Source organism: Dermacentor albipictus, chromosome 10, assembly GCF_038994185.2.
Source record: "Dermacentor albipictus isolate Rhodes 1998 colony chromosome 10, USDA_Dalb.pri_finalv2, whole genome shotgun sequence".
Lineage (NCBI taxonomy): Eukaryota > Metazoa > Arthropoda > Arachnida > Ixodida > Ixodidae > Dermacentor > Dermacentor albipictus.
The window spans coordinates 26,852,477-26,871,955 of record NC_091830.1 but is presented as its reverse complement, the minus strand read 5'-3'; the positions used below and the strand labels follow the sequence as shown (position 1 = coordinate 26,871,955).

At 49.6% G+C, this 19,479-nt stretch overlaps 1 protein-coding gene across 1 annotated transcript in view; it reads left to right on the top strand.

The window, feature by feature from the left end:
• The window catches only part of LOC139050799 (fibrous sheath CABYR-binding protein-like), a 135,609-nt gene that overhangs the window by 54,201 nt on the left and 61,929 nt on the right, over nt 1-19,479 (top strand). Inside the window, exon 2 of the mRNA XM_070527561.1 lies at nt 16,644-16,672. The gene's annotated coding sequence lies outside the window, so the exon portion shown is untranslated. The remainder of the gene's footprint in view (nt 1-16,643; nt 16,673-19,479) is intronic.

Below are 19,479 nucleotides of genomic sequence, written 5' to 3'. Positions count from 1 at the left end.
CTTTCCTCCTAACAGAATTTTTCGCACTGCTTTGTTCAATGCTTGTACACCTATAGTCTACAGCAGTCTATAGTCATAGAGCTAAGCCCTGATCGTGCTCGTAGGGACCTTCAGGCCCCTACGAGGCCCCAACATTCGCAGCGTCTCTTGTCTCTGCCTTGCCGCTGACGTCTCCCGCGATTTATGTCGGACGCTCGGCATAGTTCCACCAGGCGCACAGACACCTGCTGCGCGACTCCAACGGTCTGCGCGTTCTGTTGGCACGGTTTTGCTTCTTTCTGCGGCGACGCTCACTCGCCCTCCCAGCCACTCAGCGCGTCGTCTATCGCGGAGTCTCGTCTTGGCACGATTCGCCTTTTCTCTCCTTCCGTCTGGATCGCCTCGAGGTTGGCACGGGAGAGGCACGTATGCCGCTCTCTTTCTCACCCGTACGGGTACACCTGCACGTGGCTGTAAACAAGCGACGCCGGCCGGGCCGGCAATTGTATCGCGGGACCGCCTCTCTTATCTCCGAAATAAATGTTTCTCTCTCTGTCTCTATCTACCTCTCTCATATCTCCGAGCTAAACGGCTAACGCGGACACCGCTGTCGTCGGTGCTGTTAACTTGGATGGTGACTGAAGGTAGCCGCCGCGCCAGATTGGCGATGAATCTGTTCTTGTAAGCGATATAGGCAGAGGACCTGATTCCCGCGTGCTTCGTTTTCACAAGTGCTTTTAGCCATTGGCCAGCCGTCTCCGCTGATAACGTGTCGAACATTGCGATTGACTGGCCATCTGCTCTTTCGAAATGTTCTAGCGTACCAAGATCTTTCCTTCGTTACGTGGTGATGGTTGGAATCGTTAATTGATAGCTGCTCCTCCTGAAGGATTCCCTGGAACAAAATTAGAGAAGCTATAAGCTGCGCTGCGAGCTATAGAAGAAAGAAAAGTCGCAGTTTCGAACAAAAGGCGAAGCATCGATTGCGATAGCAAATTAGTAGACGGCCATACGAAGCAAACATTGTACTTTTATCGACCGTATGAACTTGTAAACTTGTAGACACGGTGTCAGCGCGCATAGCAAACATAAACACATCACACCGGATGACCGCCGACACTCGCTGTCAAAAAGTTGGGGTGAGGAAACGCAGCAGCACCAGCGAGGGAAGTGACCTTCGTGCTGTCTATCGCTTCAACGGAATCTGAGCGTCAATAACACAGCGCGCTCAAAGCTAAGAGCCGCCGAGGCACCTAGGCTCTGGTACCAACGCATATCCCTCAAGATACGGTCGCGCGACCGCATGCAGCCGCCACACGCGCAGTTACAGCCGGAGTAGAACGCCGCCCGCGCGACGGAAAACGGCGCGCTTTCTCTCCGCGCTTTCTGCCCTTTCGCGCGGGAGAGATTAAACCGTGATGGTCGGCTCCCCTCGCACGCTTTCACTGACGCATACAGTGCAGGGCGCGCGGCGATGGTGCTATCGCCCTTGGACTTTAGCGGAACGTCACAGCGACGGTAGAAATGCGCCTGGAGTGTCCATATAATTGCTGTCGCACTAAAAGAAGATACATACGGGCGTGACTTAACCGGTTCCGCGGGAAGTCGGGTGCCTCGCGCGCGACGCAAGACGGCGCGCTTCCTCTCCGTGCTTTCTGCCCTCTCGCGCGGGCGAGATTAAGCCTCGATCGTCGGCTCCCGTCGCACGCTTTCACTGACACATACAGTGCAGGGCGCGCGGCGACGGTGTTATCGCTCTTGGACTTTATACGGAACATCACGGCGACGGCAGAAACGCGCCTGGAGTGTCCATATAATTGCTATCGCAATAAAAGAATATACATATGGGCGTGACGTAACGGGCAGGAAGATGGCGTTGTATACATTTAGAGATCAGACGCGCGCAGGCGACATTTTATAACTGGGATTGAAGAGCAAAAAATGAATGTCGGCAGTTCGTGTAATGCATAGAGCAACTTTCCCGGTTGTGTATTAAGGGTACGATTATTTCTACCCAACGGAAATAAACGCAGTTCAGGACGGTGGGAGGTCAGGTTGTGTTAAGATGGGGAATTAATATAAGTTTGCGGGCACAAAATGGAGTCGGGCTGACAAAAGGCAAGGGTAATTGGAAATCGGTGGAGAGGGCCTTTCAGTCCGGCAGTGCACATCAAATACGCTGCTGATGGGCGATTTTGATGTCGACGACGGAGCGATGTGAGTGCGCATGTATGTGTATGCATTCTAGTATGTGTATTCACTATTTACGCAAGTTATTTACTTCTCGTATATGTAAAGGAGGCGTGTTCTGGCCGTATTTTATATAATGAGGGCCGGTGTTTGCCTGGTTGCAACTGCTCCATTGTCACCGCAACTTATAGCCTTTGGTTGTGGGTCCAACCGGTTTGGATACTTCGTATGTTTTGCGTGTGTGCAATAATAAAAAGGGAAAATGAAAGCGATGAAGGGTATTTTTCTTCACGTATAGAAATGAGGAGAGAGGTTGTGTAAGACGCCGGGTGTTCGTCTTGGTGGCTGGGAATTTCTATACGAGTCGAATTAGAGCAATGATTATAGTCTCAGCACTAGGAATACGCAGTGTTTTCTTGCGGAAAGCGTTCATATCTGATGATTACTTGTGCAAGTTCCTGCCACAGAAGGTTAACGAAACTGACGTCATCGTCTGGCACAAAGTAATTCTCTACATGTCCACGAAACATTCTTGAAGCACAGGTTCTGGCTCTCACCTACACTTTAGTCCCGATCTTCATGATTGGTTTAAGCACGCGAGAACTGTTTGCGTCGTTGGCACCGCAACAACGGCGAATACCTAAACGTATCATTTAGTATCATGTGACGATAAGAACAAATAAAAAAAATCAATGACGGTTTCTTGGTCCACTTATACAGCATCCTGCTTTGCTCAACACGCATATCGCGTGCTCACCGAACACGGATAACGCGAGGGTGTATGTACGTTGCCCGCGACACGAATAACGCGGAGTAGCGCTTGCCTTGAGCGCGTTCGTGAGTGGCGAATTAGGCGTTGCTTTTTATGTAAAAGGTGCACGGATATACGCACACTCGAGGCGCCGGTCTCGCAGCTTTGATGCTACCACGTATCTGAACACGTAGATCGTGTAACCGAAGCCGTGGGTTTGTGATCTGGCACTCGTCCAGGATCGTAAGCCAGGTGCTTTTTCCGCGGTGGGAAAAGCGCGAGGGAATTCCGGATCGGCGTGGTGTCGGCGGTATCGCAGTGTCCCAACAGCTATGTACTACGTGTTTGAGGGTCCGCAGAAGGCAGTTCTGCGTGTACACTGGTGTGTCCGTCCGTGTCTTCCTCTCAAGGGCAGGGACATACGTGCGGCGTCCGTGCAATGTTATCTGCTGTATTTCTGTACAAGTTATCTGCTTGGGCGAGCCGGTAAAGTGCCTATGCTTGTAACCACTTAACGCTTTTTTCTTATTTACTGAGGCGAACAAAGGCGGACTGTTATCCGTGCGCAAACAGTTGTGCCGGATGAGATCGCAAACAGATCACCCTGAAAAGCACGTGGGAAGATGACGCTTGAAGTTCGGACAGAGAAAGCACCTTGAAGATCTTTGTGTGTATGTGTTTGTGTGTGTGCCTTTGTTTAGGAACGGCAAAGAAAGGGCAATGCACTGCACATATACCAGAGCGCGACGATACGTTGGAGGCAGTGCGGCGCGCATAGTCTTGAACGTCAAAAAACTGGAATGTGGAGCAGAACACAGATCAGATCCACCAGGTGTGTTATCATTCGTCAGTACTTGTATGTGTCTGTCTGTCTTCTGTTTTGTCGTGTTCCTGCATTGCAACAGGCACCGCAGCGTTACATAAACAATTACGGTTCATGTTTGTGCAAGCAAGCAGACGTAATACAAATAGAGAAGACTACGTTGATACAACTTTTGAGCAGTAGCGTTTATCTTTTCTGCAGGGAAAATCGTTGTCGCCTTTTAAATATGACGTACCCACGGACGGGGATTGACAATGGTTCGCAGGTTCAGTGGAAACAATACGAAGTCCTACATCTCCACTAACTTGGTCAGAAATTAGAACTCCCACGAAAGGCTACACATATATAACTGAAAAGTGAACAGGCCCATTTTCGATGGAACAGCAAGAGAAAGTTCAGGCCAGTACAGTAAGAATTGCCTTCTTTGCGCGTGCGTACGCATTTGCTCGTGCGGAATGCTGCACCTACGTGACGACATGCGTTGCAGCTTGCCTACAGACTACGGACGAAAAAGAGACGAAGACGAGCGCTTGTGCGTAATCATTGTGTGTCGAAGCACTCATAGATGCAACGCATTTTGTTGAATAACTGTCAGTTTGCAGAGTCACGAAGTCGATCGAAGCCAGAAAAACGATGTTTAGGCTAATTCATGCCATCGCTCGTCGCTGCGAGTTCCTCCGCACCCGTCATTCCCATGCTGGGATGCTACTATATATACTGTCAAGAATGGCGTGCTGCGAAACAAGATTGCCACACAGTTACGACAGGGCGACACGACGCGCACCTCTCCCTCTCCGTGGCTGCAGCTGGGAGGCGTTCAAAGAAGCGACCTTTGCGCTGGAATCCGCCGCCTTCCTCCAGCCCCTTCGACATTGTGACGGAACTAGTTCGGTGCGTGAACAATGATTCCGGAGTTCCCCAACGCGGAGCTGATTTGACACGCATGGACAAGCTGCCGCGGGAACGACCTATTTTTGTGCTTCTCACGGTTCGGAGTGGCACGGAACAACGAGCGACCCTCGATCGGCAACGATAGTTCCCGGAACGGCACCCGCCAACGCCGTCGTCGGGCATCAGAGCGCGGTTGCCTTTGTGTACGTAAACTGTTCTGCAGAGCAGCGGCGAGTTGGTGATGAGGAAACGAACAGTCGCCGCGTCGTAGGACCGGCGCATCGAGTGTATAAAAACTGTGGTTGTGCGAATGCTGAGGACACTTCTCTTGAGCAGTCATGTTAGACTGAGTCACTTCTCTCATGCAGTCATGTTGGACTGTTACTCTTTTTCTCAAGCAGTCATGTTAGACTGATTTAATTTCTGTAAATAAACCCTTTTTCCTCGTTCTCGATGAGAAGCAGTTCTTCACTTCATCAACGATCTCAGCGTAAATAAGTTGGACGACGGCATGGGCCAGCTACCTCCGAATTCATGCCGTACTCCAATCTTGGCAAAGGACCACGGACGATGGGATTGAGCCCCCAATCCTGACAATACATCGGCGAATTCCGCCACGTTGTCGAATGCGCCATCTTGTCAGCTCTGATTGGCCCAGAGGGCTGCTGCGACCTCTCTGATTGGCCGAAAATGCCGCCATTACAGAATTCCACAATGTGGCGGAAGTAGCCGTTGTCCAGATTAGTATATCTGGTCTGCTTTTCGGGACAGCGTCGAATTCTGCCATGTCGCTGAATTAGCCCTCTTGTCAGCTTAGACTGGTTCGTCACTGGTGACGCTTTGCGGTTTTCGCTCGTTGGTTCAAAACACCAACATGGCGGAATCTGAGTCTGTCCCGAATTTTTTCGTAGGAAACCTTAAGGTGTTGAGCAAGCGGTCGTTCCTGTCCTGTCGACGCCTGCGTGTACGTGTATGTTGTGCGCGACAGGAGGGCATGCCTCGTCCGGCACACCGTTAAAAAATAAAGGAAAAGTCGCACGCTCGGGCGTTTACGCCACACAACACCAGCGGGGCCGATAGCCCCTTATATCTGGCGCCCACTGAGGCGGCGATTGAGATAACGAACTGCGGCAGCGGCTCGCTTGACGGCGACTTCACTGACCGGGTGAAGCTAGAATGCGACGACTTGGCGTCGGCGCTGTGTTGTTGGCCCGTTTGCTGGAAACATGTATTGCTTATAGCTGGTGGTTCTCTTTGATCTCGTCCGTCTCGCCGCCGCTGCAACGGTGTGTTCTGTACAGTGTGAGCACGTATGTGTGTTAGTGGCGGGCGACAAGCAAGCGCGGCAAGAGATATGATACTTGGCTTGTTCCTGCAGATATGGCGTGAAAGGTTGGGGGACCTGGTATAAAACGCCGCGCTTTGATCTCCTTTGCCAGTGGTTGCACGCACTGCCGCTGTGTATTCTGTATGGCAAGGCTATGCGGGAGGCGTGCGCGTGATGGCGCTGGAGTTGCTCCGTGGCAGTTGATGGCCGGAGCTGGATCCATAGTGCGTTCGGGCGGTTATGGCGTAGCGAGTTGTTTCGTTTTCAGCATTTGTAAAACCAACTTTTCAGTGACGCAGTTTACCAAGCTGCACGGTTTTCGCAAGTCAGCGCCTATTCAAGCAGCTATGACATGGGAAACGTAGGCGTGGCTCTCGTCATGCAGATGTGTGTACAGTGTGCAAGCATGTGCAGGTAGGACTCGTCTTCATTCCAGCCGTGGCAACATGCCGCCGTTAGTCGGGCATGCGATCACTGGAAGGAAATCCTGAAGCTTCTCACATTCATTGCATGACCAAGATCTGGCGGCGTCAGATCTCGAAGTCTAAGTCCGCGAAGAGCTTGTGCGAGAATTTCACTGCGACGTCACTGGCGTCACCAAGTCTTAATCTTTCGTGTCTTCCATGGTACATCAATTCTTCATGCTTACGCCGACAGCGGTCTTTTGTTCTTCTAAACGGGTAGCCTATAGGGATCTTGTTAGCAGTTGCGCAAAACGGCGGTCGACACCGAGTGCGATTTTTTTTTCGGTAGTTCGTACTTCGACGTGCCCGGGAATCCTGCTCTGTCGTGCGGACCGTGAGTCAATCGACATCCGTCTTCTTTCCTGACGTGGGCGCCATTTCTCTTCTGTTCTGCTGACAGCATATTTCTTTTCTCTCCTCGCAGCTTCATTTTTACTTGCCCATTTTTTTCTTCGCTTGTACGTACGTCAACAACAATAACGCTGTGCATCCTGCACAGCCGCACTGCCTTTTCGACCTTGCTTGACGCAACACTGCGCCCGGCGCTTTGTTACTTTCGGCAGTCGTAAAGACAGCGATGACGTAATGGGGGTAAAGGAATAAGGATTGTTACAAAGGGACATGGGATGACGACCATGATCGATTAAGCCTTCGTTAGTTGCTTCCGCGGCTTGTGCTTGGTTCGGGAAGTGACAGCGTTAAGGCTCCTGATTGAGTGCACGTGCAGTGTTGCGTCACTCGACGCTCGCAGTGGAGCCCACGGCGGGATCAGCTGTTGAGTGCGAGGTCGTGGGTCCGACTTCCGGCAGCGGCGGCCGCATTTTCTATATAGGGACGGAATGCATAGACGCTCGTGTGTACTTAAACATCGGTCCATGTTAGAGAACTCCCCCCCCCCCCCCCCTCCCCAGTGGTCAAAATTACTCCGGAACAAGCTCCACTATACGCCGTTCATTTAAAAGCCGCTCCGTTGAGGCTTCCTGCTCCTAATAAGAAAGATCACTGCGCTGCTCACGCCCTCGAATGCAAGCTGCAGCTCTGCATTCGAGGGTTTTGTACGGTGGCTTTCGCGGAAATTCGGCTCTTTTCACTAATCCTGCTCCCCGTAAACCATAATTTGATGCCGACAATGTAGGCTATGAGTATGGCGCAGCTACACTGTGACATAGTTTCCATGCATTGGCAGATTCAAAATAGAACCACTTAGGCATAGCGCACCGTAGCGGGCACATCGAATAACCAAGGGGCAGAAGAAAAGGTTGTAAAAAAAAAGAGAAAGACATATCTCAGAACTAGAGGGCTCTAGTATGTATTTGCGTCTATGTAGTAGGTATGTAGGCCCTTATTCTTGCCTTGGCCGCGCGAGAATCGCCACTTGTAACTGCGTGGCTTCCCTCCCCCACCCGTGCATATAGTGCTGACGGCGAGCGCACACCGAGGCGCGCGTGCGGATTCTTTTTTAGCGCATAAACGAGATCAAGGCTGGTTGGGCTGGGTATAGGACTCGCCTCTCCTGTGCGGCCCACATTCGCGGCCGCCGCTGCCGCCGCCGTGCTATGCACTGTTCGTTGCTGGCTGGCCTCAACGGGGTTTCGGGTTGACGTCTGGTGTAGTTTCGTACGTAGCTGCTGGCGCTGTCCTGGCTGCAGACCAGCGGGGGCTCTATGGGGACGAGCAGAAAACTCTGGTTGGTGGGGCTTGCGCAACACTCCCCTTTATTCCGCGTTGTGACCGATTCGTTTTTCGTTTCGATTTAACAAGGTCGGAAGATGGGTCAGTTGGCACGTGGTCGAAGGTGAAGAGGAAGCTAAAAAAACAACCTACGCAGGAATAGAAGATGACGGGACCAAGCTGGACTACTAACTTGTCACCAATAACCAGCAAATGACCACCACTAAGCAACACGTGACCAACAGCAACAGTTATGACCAACGAACTGTTAGCCCAGCGTCGTGCCGTCGGCTTCTGTTGCTGTGCACGTTGTGATTCTAGGGGGTTCTTCGCCTTCAATTCAAATGGATTGATTGATTGATTGATTGATTGATTGATTGATTGATTGATTGATTGATTGATTGATTGATTGAAAATTCAAGTTTAGGCCGAGAGCTAAGGGCGTGCATGCATAAAGGTCATCGTCCCGACGTACCGTTAAGACAACGGTTATTAAATATTTCTAGCTATAATGTTCCACTCAAACAAGCATTGCAAAAAAGTGACATTAGCCCATCTTTTAAGTGGGTGCAAAGCTTCAGCATACGCAATCCATATACGGCCATAAGGTACAGCAGTGCACCAGTAACTTCAGTACGTTTAAACTTTGTTCACAGTGGTACACTGCGTGCGGCCAGAGAACTTCTCGTGCCCTGTGATGACCAATAAACAGCGATGCATTCAAGGAAACTTATACTAAGGACACAAAATCGACAAATTCATACAACACGCATTCATATTATGCATGAATAACCGGCATGAAGCAAGCGCCTTGCACTGGACGGGCTGTTTCCCGCTTATCGTACAGTACCGCACTTATTCTCTGCCACCCGCCGTGGTTGCTCAGTGGCTATGGTGTTGGGCTGCTGAGCACGAGGTCGCGGGATCGAATCCCGGCCACGGCGGCCGCATTTCGATGGGGGCGAAATGCGAAAACACCCGTGTGCTTAGATTTAGGTGCACGTTAAAGAACCCCAGGTGGTCAAAATTTCTGGAGTCCTCCACTACGGCGTGCCTTCATAATCAGAAAGTGGTTTTGGCACGTAAAACCCCAAATATTATTAATTATTCTCTGCCGGCGTTTTGCAAGCGCCGCAGTAAGAGAGCGCATGTCACTGAGTATACGTTCGTATCGTAGCTTGGTTTCCTAGATAATAGCAATCGACACGTACAGTGCACGCCAACTCACCGGAAGCCCCGCTCGCCGCAGCAACGGCGTGTTATTGCTCGTTTCGCCGAAAGCTATCACCGAGTCACGGAGCGGACTCCGATGGTCGAAGAACAAATGCCTCATTTCCGCGGGTAGCCGAGCGGAAACAGTTGCGCCCTGGGAGCCCAATAGGCGCTAGCTCGGTCTTACTCACCTTAAGCCTATAAATATATACACCCGACCTGCGTTTTTAAGCCTAACAACGTTCAAGTGAAAGCAAAGAGAAGAAAAAAGTGGATCTTTTTTAGTAACTTACCTTTCTGCAATACCGAGAATGCCGCTCGTACTGCGAGAGATGGCTTGGTTAGTAAAAAAAAAAATCGCGAAAATTGGACAAACTGGTGGGGACGTCGTCGTGAACTACCCGCGCCACCCCGCCCATGACGTCATGGACTATGATTATTTGTGCTGGGGCTCACTTTCATTTTTTAGTGGTAAAGATGGGACCTAATCGTATTCTGAAGGAGCCGAATACTAAACTTCAGAAAGTTTCGAGAACGCTTTCCGCGCCACAATGGTTCGAAATAAGTCAAAATTCATGGTAAGCTGTGACGTCTCACTGACATATAGTGGTGCTGTCGTAAGAGGCCCGAAACTAAAAAAAGAAAATTTCACCTTTTTGCTCATAACCAGTCTAGTAAGTGAAATAAAACAAAATATTTCTAGGACTACTTCTTCAGTCCAAACTCCTTTGCTATTTCTCCCATAATACCTTTTAGAATGTAATTTAGCAATATTGTTCTGCATGTGCACATTCTTTTTTTTTCATTCTTTTACATTCAATGTGTCTCCCTTTTTTCCACTTTTTAGTATCTCTGTTCTTTACTGTCATTCCTCTGTGTATATTTTCTTTTCTAGAACAGGCAAGCGTTGTGACCCTGCTGGTGGCACTGCACTTGTTGCCAGTAGAATCGCCAGGTGATGTTAAACCCATCAGTCGGTCAAGGCTATACTTGCGTGGGCGTGATCACAGTATGACCAAAGCGAGGTTGTTACGGGCTCTTGTCAAAAACAAACAAACGAAGACGCAGAACCCAGCTTCTGTCCATACTTAGCACTGTTGTCCGATCCCGAACGGTCGCTTTTAATTGTTCTTGCCACCTGTTTCCGCCGGCACTGCTGAAGGAGAGGGGTGGAGGGGGGAGCGAGTGCTGCTGTTTGTTTGACTGTGGACGACGGCACCTTTCGGGTGCGAAGGACGAACGTGGAGCTTGAAACAAAAATGGCCGCAGGCGCAGCTTCCGCTGATCACGCACCGGCGTGTAATAATGGCTTCTCGTCGTATGCAGTATATAGCGGACCCCTCCACCGCGCGGGCACATGCAACGGCGGTGTGGAGAACATCCAAGGACTGTGGCCTCACGACTTAGACAGAAGTGATCGGTTTCTGCGATGAAGCGGCGTTGGAGAGCTTCAGTCAGTCCGGTTCGCTGCGGTTTGTTTGTTTTTCGTTGCGCGGTTGGTCTTCGGTATATACGCGAACGTTTTAGCTACACGGTTGTTTAGTGATACCTTGTACGGATATTTGGCTACGAGGATGCTCGGATGCGTGGCAGGTTCCGGATAGGTGGACGTTCCGGCAAGTCAATAACTTCAAGGGCGCGATGAGAAATTTTCTGCATTTGTAGCTTCGACACGTTAGGTTATCTTTGTACTTCGAATGCTTTTTAAAGCGCTGCAATGTATGCTTTCTGTATGTGTGTGTTTTGTTTTTCTTCGTTTTTTCTTGATTTCATCCGCAACTTTAGATTCTGTTCTTGTACAACCATGCAACCACCCCCTCTGTAACGCCCCAAAGGTCCTGAGGGTAAATACTAAATAAATGTAAACTGTGCGCTCCGTTTCACTAATTCCGTGCAGTGCAGAACACGTCAGGGCCTCGTATCCGCCAGCCGGCAACAAGAGCCTGGCGTCGTGTTTCCGAAGAAGGAAACATGACTGCTATTGTGCTCTCATGATATTTCCGCGAAGGTTCCATCCTTCCAGCGTGATATTCTGTTGCCTATGGGCCATGGACATGGATGCCACTGGATCTGCTCAAAATGACGTTAACGCTGGACCGAACCTATGTGATAGCTGGGCCTACGGAGCTCTTTAGTATCGCTAGGCTTAACATGTACGGATGGCGCTGAGCCTCCCATATACGTTATGTTCAGGACACTGATATTTGTCGGTGACCTACCGGTACCATGCCTCACTCGCAACTCTGCGCACTCGTGCTACGGCGCCGCGGATGGGTTCAAATTTGTGAAGCTAGCTCTCCTGCGAGGCAGTTTGTCCACATAATGGTGGTGTAGTCATTCTGCTGAACAGTGTGTACAAGCCCGGTTTGCTTTTGTTATGACACTGCTCATAAAACCACGCGCAAGCGACAAGCCCCACCATGTGCAGCTAGCCCTTCGTTTTCGCTTGAACGATTTTCGGTGCCGCCATTATTTAAGCAAATGTGCATCCCGGAGACGCGCACTTGTGAACTAGGGAGAGTGTTAATTGCACTAGGTTCAATCCCTAGTGACATCGCTAAGCTTTGTGTCACTGTTTCGCTTGGTTACGATTCTCGAACTGTACTAATGTGGAAGGGGCCATCTGCCGTTCTTCAGCTCATACTCTGGTGCGTGCGTAGGGTTAACTCTGTCCCTATTTTCATCTTCTTCCGTCTTGCTCTCTCTGATCTAAAGAGAGACATAACATACGAGATGAATGGCAAAATGGTTAACTAGGGTAGCCGTCGGGTAGCCTGCTATGTACTGGCCGGAAGGGAATATAAAAAAGGAGAGCAGAATGTATGAAAAGAGCCTGCCCGCAGAAACAGTGAAGACGTTTGACGACGGCTATTGGATACAAACCCAGTATTCTTTAAAAAAAAAGCACCAGTGCTTTTAAAGCAAAGCGGGCTCACGTCGGCTGGGACCGAAGGTTCCAAGGATTCTGCTTCCACTGAAGGGGCCGGTTGTCGCGTTTGTGTAGAGTGCTGCAGGCCGCTGTTCTCTGTGCACTAAAGCAAGACCATTCGCAGGGTCAGTTGCTGTAAATCAACCACGGAAAGAAATCCCGTAACATTGCAAACGTTTGAAGCAAACCAGAGGATGGTTTGTTACGACCTTCAACATAGTGTTCTCTGTGGCCGGGGCCGAAACGTCCTTAAAGAACGTCCCTCGACGCAGCGACCTCTATCGGCCCCCACCGCGATCACGCATCGCTTCCCGCGCTCGCACGAGCGTATGGGCACGGCACGTATCTTTACTGCGGGAATATCTTCGCGCTCCGCACCAGGGATTCCGCTTAGCCCCGGGCCTTTTCTGCGGCTTTCGCGAACGATTGGCCGTAGGGTATAAAGTGGAAGTGCGAGGCACTTGTTTGCGGCGCGTGCTTATAAGCGCGTCGGCAATCGGCTGGCCTGCATCAGCGCCTCCGCCGTCCTTGGAGGAGGAGAGGGGGGGGAGGGGGAGCTTGTAACCGACCGAGGCCGGCGCTGGTTTCTTATCCGACCGTTCACCATTCGTGGGCCACTCTCTCGCCGAGAAGCGTTTGCGTGCGACGTTGGAAATTGTGCCGGCGGATAGTACGATACCTCTGCTATGTGTGTTTGTTTGTTTGTCTGTATTGCTCAACCGTTGACAATGTGTTTTGACAATTTATGGATAGTGCATAGATGTATAGAATGTCTATACTTCCGCGAAATGCATGCAGGAAGTCACGATGATAGTCCAGTCCGCGTAATTTCTTGGCGTGTGTGCGTGGCTGGGCAGTCTCGGCTCAGCTGACCCATACATTAGCATATATTATGGAGAATGGCAGAAAACGAGAATGAAATTGAGAAAGTTCGTATAATGTTCAAGCAATGACGATGGCGTGACGGTCCACTGACCAAGTCAAAAATGAAAGTAGAGACATTTCCGGGCTTTTGCAAGTTGTGTGACAAGGACACTCTTTGGACCAAGGTGTGTTCGACAAGGGACCGTAGAGTTTAATACCTTTGTCATAAACTGCTGTCAAGAAAGCCGTACAGTTATTGGTCCCACAGTGTTAATGGGTGACCATTTTCGCTGTGTGTACGAGTGTAGCAAGGTCTCTACCTTTTTCGTTCCCTAAAGTTTCACTTGGTCTGCGATAGCTATTGCCTCTTCGCTATGTTACGTGACCAGACCCACTGTCGTTGAACCCTTGAATAGTATGTCAAATCTAATGCAGGCTCTTGCTTTACCGAAGTTCGCCTGCTCTTAAGGTCAAGCCGAGTTGTCCGTCGCGCTTGGTCAAGTTTTCTTTATTAGCCCAAACGACGCTGTGCCTGTCAATTTCATGCTTGAAACGGTGAAGAATATTTGCTGTTCTTCGATTCTCGGAAACAAAGGCCATTCGGAGAAATTTTACTGCTACATATATGTATTACTGACGCTGGTGATTGAATATTTCACCGTAGGAAGCTGGATCTATGTCGCAGAACTCACTATCGACAGTTTTGTGTCGATGAAATTCCCATTTGTAAATTACCTTTCCGGGTACACTAGTTGGCCATATAGGGTAACATTTTTCACACTGGTGTCATTGTATCTTATCTACAAGCGCTAGTCGCACTGTTTCGTACAGAATAAATCGCAGATGCGCCTAGTTTGATGCGGTACCTGGCGAGCTTTATAGAGCGGACTCCTTTTTCCTAACGGAAAGAACCGTGGCGCCGAATTTCAGGCCCTCCAGGAAAAACGCGGCGCGGTCGTTTTTGAATTACTTGTTCCGTAGCAATTCAAAAAAAAGTTTCATTCCAGCAGCAGCGGTCGTAGCGTCGTTTTGAGTTCTACTGCACGAGTGTGTTAGAGCTGCTCGTGTTTCGTCGTAGCTCTTGCAAAACAACAAAAACTACACGCTAATGAGTGTTGCTGCTAGCGCCCTTGCGATAACCCATACGGGCAACTTGGTTGTCGCAATTGTAATTCTTAGCGCCGTAGTTGGCATGAATGCCGCATGGTAGCGCCTCCGGTGTTGCTGAGCGTGGTGGCGCAACCCACCGCCCCGTTCCAAAGGGGACGCTCATAACATCCATCCATCCATCCGCACGTCAGCGCCTCCCCTTTTGTCGCATTCCGTAAATTTAAATAATTTATAAGCAAGCGAAGTCTCTCTTTATAAGTTACCTTATTACTGGCGAACCACTCGGCAAAGCAATATTTCAACGCTGTATATTGAATCTCCGTATCTCCATGAAGCAATATTTTCAATTCGCTCTGGATGGTGCATTCGTTTGGCTTTGGCCTGCTGTCGGTCCTGACGCACCGATTTTATATGCGCTTGCTTTGAAAGTGGTACTCGCATATTCTACGAAATTTATCTAGTCAGCCTAATACATAGTTTCCTAGCATTACTAGATGGAACTCTGGCGCTGGAATCGTTCGGCCACCGTGGGAATGATGGGTAGTACATGGATTTGTCTGATATTCATGCTTGGGGCTTCCGACATTATTCTTGCTACGTTTATTGCGTTTTATCTGGGCCTAAATTGGACTAAATTTCAAAGCAATCTATGGTACTTTTTAACGCAGAAGGTAAAGAGACTCGGCAAGCAGGCATAATAGCTGCTAATTGCAGCGGAACGAGCGTCCGTGGCGCAATTGTTTCGATATCGGGCTTCTGTGCTAGAAGTCCTGTGTTCGAATCCTGCCGTCGAATAACTTTAATTACGGTTATTTGATTATTCATAACACGGTGCTTAAACATCATCACTTTTGCAAAAATGGTGAAGCCCTTTAAAGCCAGAAGGACGAAGTTAGTCAAATCCTTGTACTACCCGTCATTTAGGAAGCCTTGTTAAGCTCTGTACTTCCGGGAGCTCCGCTTTTTGAACTGGAATTAAACTGATTCATTGATTCCCATGGGTGGCTGAACTGCCCTGCTTGCAGCTGCCGTAGACACCAGCGCCGCAATTCCCTCTAGTAACTGATGATTGACCCTCTATGCCACGTGAACTTTTCTCCTTTTTCTTTCTTTTTCGAAACGCAATTTTCCTTCAACGGCAGCGGCGCAATCGTGCGAGTGCACATATCGCTGGTGCACTTTCGCTGTCGGCTTTCCGTGCCACCGCTTCTCGCACCCAATCCTGTCCAATCGTCGAGACGAGAAACACCACGTGAGCACGTTACCCGCGTGACCCACCACGTGACCCGCCAGCACGCAAGCCATGCTGTTATGGAGTCCGTGCGCTACAGCAGCGTGCGGCACGGTTGCGATCTCGGCTACACCGACCGACGCGGGCGTGCAAGAACAACGCCCCACTTTTTTCTTCAGTAGATCCACAGATTAAAGTTCGTTATTTTTTTTTTCCGCGCTAGGCTACGCGACGCACGGTTCTCGAGGTCAGACGACTTTGTGCTCTTATCACCGTCTCAGAAGCAGCCCTTTCTCTATATGTATATATTCTAGTTTTGATTTGTTTTTGTTGTTTGCTGAGGCCTGTATTTTGTCTCATTGCATCTTAATGGTTCTTACTCCGAAATCAAACTTCTTGTGAAACAACGGCCTTGCTCACTCCGGCTCGCGTGCTATGCTCATTCTATTGGTTGGTAACGGCGCCTTTTTTTTTGTTCCTTTCTTTTTCTCTTTCTTTTTTTTCGGCTTGTCGTATACCGGTTGTTCTTCAATCGCCATACCATTCCCGCGCATGCCTCCCCCTCTTTCTCGACTCTCCCCTTCTGTGTATCTCCGGTATCAGATGTAAGCACGCAGAATATTTTATTCTGTAAAAATGTAGGTTAGTAGTACTGTTCGTTCAGTTAGCGGTACTCTTCGTTCGTTTTTTGTTTTCCTTTCGTAGGTATTTCTTTCACTCAAATGTTTTTACTGCAGCGATTGGATAACCAGTATTTTTTTCATCGCTTGAGTTTGCTGACACCCGAAGTGCCGTGTCAGCCTATCTTTATAGCTGTCTTCTCCAGCTGTAATTAAACGTTTAGATAGATAGATAGATAGATAGATAGATAGATAGATAGATAGATAGATAGATAGATAGATAGATGATGATGATGATGATGATGATGATGATGATAGATTGATTGATGATAGATTGATGATAGATTCCGTACAAGGTGAAGTATTGAGCGCCATCTGCTTGGTATCCCATTCCCTATGGCGACTCGTGCGTGTAGCCAGACCGCTTAGCATGTGTCTAATTCCTTCTCCTTTCAGCAGGGCGTCGATGCGCACTGCTAACTACATTTTGTACCCAATTTATGCGCGAGATATAGGCTGACGTTTACATTTTGAGCGAAGTTTGCCACTGAAGTGCTAACGATTGTTCTTTTTCTTTCCAGTTTCCCTGCTCGGAATACAGGATATACAGGTACGTGATGCTGTGTTTCTCATCCAACATTAGGACTGGTTTCAGCTGTCTAGACGAATTCGTAGTTAAACGACCGTTCACAATTTCTCTGCAGTGCGAAGTTTATACAAGAATGGAATATGTGAAAGGATTTCATGGCATTGCTGTGGAAAGAAACCAGTTTTTTTTTTTGTCCAGAATATGCAAGATATCATCCAGCGATAATGTCGATGTATGCGGTCTTTTACGCGAAAGTACAGATGTAGCCAGCCAGCGCACAATGAATGCACGCAAGGATAAAACATCACAAGACAGACTAGGAGGTAGGCCACAAACATATGAGGTTTATGTTTTAGCGTCGTAAGGAAAACGCATACCTTCCATCTCCATTTACGACGTCCCACGTTGAACTAGTGTCACTATCAATAGTCAAACCTCGTTGTAATGAAGCGGATAATCAGAAATAATGGATATAACGAAATAAGTGAAATTTCCCTTCAAATCACCATAGAGATTAATAGTGCAGTGCCTGCAATAAAGTATATACCGAAACAATGGATATAACGAAGTAATTCTATATGGCTTTCCCTTCAACTTCGTTATAGCGAGGTTTAACTGCCTTTATTTATGCATTAACCCTACGGTGCCTGCCATAAGGACATTTACGCCCTATAAGCCGGTATAACGTAAAACTATTGCTATCTATTTTTATTCCAAATCCGCCATTAGCGTTCTGTGATAGGCCAGAATGGTTCGTGTCCAGCCCATATGGGCGTTCGCCACGCCTATATGGGCAGAGCCCGAGCCATTTTGACCCATCTAGCAGGGTCAATGGCCGATTTGGAATAAAAACTGTTTGGAATAGTTTTACGTTGTACCGGCCCACCACATACGAACACTCGGTCACCGTTCCATTATTCTTCACTTGGAAGTACGGGTTCATTTACTTATTGACTGATCGATATTGTTGTATATTACGTAAAACCATGCAGTTACAACCCGTAGAGTGAATCAAACAGATGTGAACATTGGCTGATAGTGTCGTCTCCGTTCACGTGAGAGTACGATTGGTTGATTGTTTGATCGATTGATAGATTCACTGATTGATTGCGCTAGTGATATGGCACAAAGCCATTTATGATCTGCTCGGTAAACCAGTTCTGCGGAAACCCGCAAAGTCCAGTAGACATCGGCATCGTTGTCAGAGGCAGAGCGCACGGACCTTCCCGTAATGAAAATTAAATTATGGGGTTTTACGTGCCAAAACCACTTTCTGATTGAGGCACGCCGTAGTGGAGGACTCCGGAAATTTGGACCACCTGGGGTTCTTTAACGTACACCTAAATCTAAGTACACGGGCGTTTTTGCATTTCGCCCCCATCGAAATGCGGCCGCCGTGGCCGGGATTCGATCCCGCGACCTCATGCTCAGCAGCCCAACACCATAGCCACTGAGCAACCACGGCGGGTCTTCCCGTAATGAGACGAGGGAATCGGGTTGGGGGGGGGGGGGGGGGGGGAGGGGTGGTTACGCTTTCGACGGATCGCAACCGCGGCTTCATTCGTCACCTTCGCGTTCCTCGCCTGGGGCGGGCTCGAAGCAACACCGCCGTCGGCCGGCCTTCCTGGGTCCCCGTGTCGGTCGTTGGCAGGCGCCGCGCCGAAGGAGCTTGACAACAGGGGGAGACGGGGAACAGCTGAGGGCGGAGGGGAAGGGCGCGCCGGATATTGCCGGCGACTTGGCCGGAAGTGGCTCGTGACCGATAACAAAAGGCCTCGTCGCGGCATCCGCTGCGCTGTGCGCGCTTTGCCTCGATACGGAGCGGCACGCGCGAGTCGGGGTTTGTGTACACACGCGCAGACAAGGGGGGGGGGAGGGGTGGCTGTACGTGGAAGCAGTCCCCCGCACCCCTTTTCTCCTCCGACCTAGACGACTTGCCTGTTGTTTGATCACGTGCGCGCGCGGCGTTCCGGCTCTCCTCGGGTTTCTCGATTCCTTACTGGCGACGGCCTCTCTTTTATCTGTTTACGCGCGAGTTCGTCGCCTCGATGAAGTAGATTATGCAGATCCGACGCACCTATTGGCATCGATTTGAAGCGGTTAATTGAATGTCACGCAGCAGTTCATTTTCTACAACGGGTTTTCCAGCCAAGCGAGTAGTTAGGCACCTGTGCTGCAAATCAGTAAGTTTCGTTCCCCCTCTCCTACGCTCCGTCACGTGACCGATGGTTACACTGCCTCTGACATCAGCACACTTAACTCGGCAAGAAGCTGGCCGAGCCTACGCACACAAACACAACGAAAGAAGGCGTATGCAGTTTCGTTTTCATAAAGAATTCGTGCGTTTTAAGGCGCACATTTGTTGTGCTGTGGATGTTCAGGTACCGTTTCACTGCGTAATTCCGTACAGAGCCGGCCGCCGACACATGTGTTTCGGGTGTAGTACAGACGGGGCTGCAATAAGCAGATTCGTTATACGAGTGTTGCCGGGCGTTCGAGCTATTCAGCGAAGCATCGTGCAGCCTCGGCCAGCTGAGTCCGGGAAGATTCGCTTGAAAATATTGCAGCGCTTCGGCGCTCTTTTTTTTTTAATCTTCTTTCGTGTTAGCCCGTTCGAGGCCGATAGATGGCGCCCGTGGCCTTCGTTGAAAGCGCTTTCTAAAATTTATTCTGTAAATAGAAGCCCGCCTTGCCAATAAAGTTACGCAAGACGGGCTTGAAAAATTACCGAAAGCGACCAGGAAACGGCATGTTTTGCGAACGCTTGCCAGCGGCGTGCGCGCGCTTTCCACGCGTAGCTGGCATGCGCGAGCGAGCGACGTGACGTA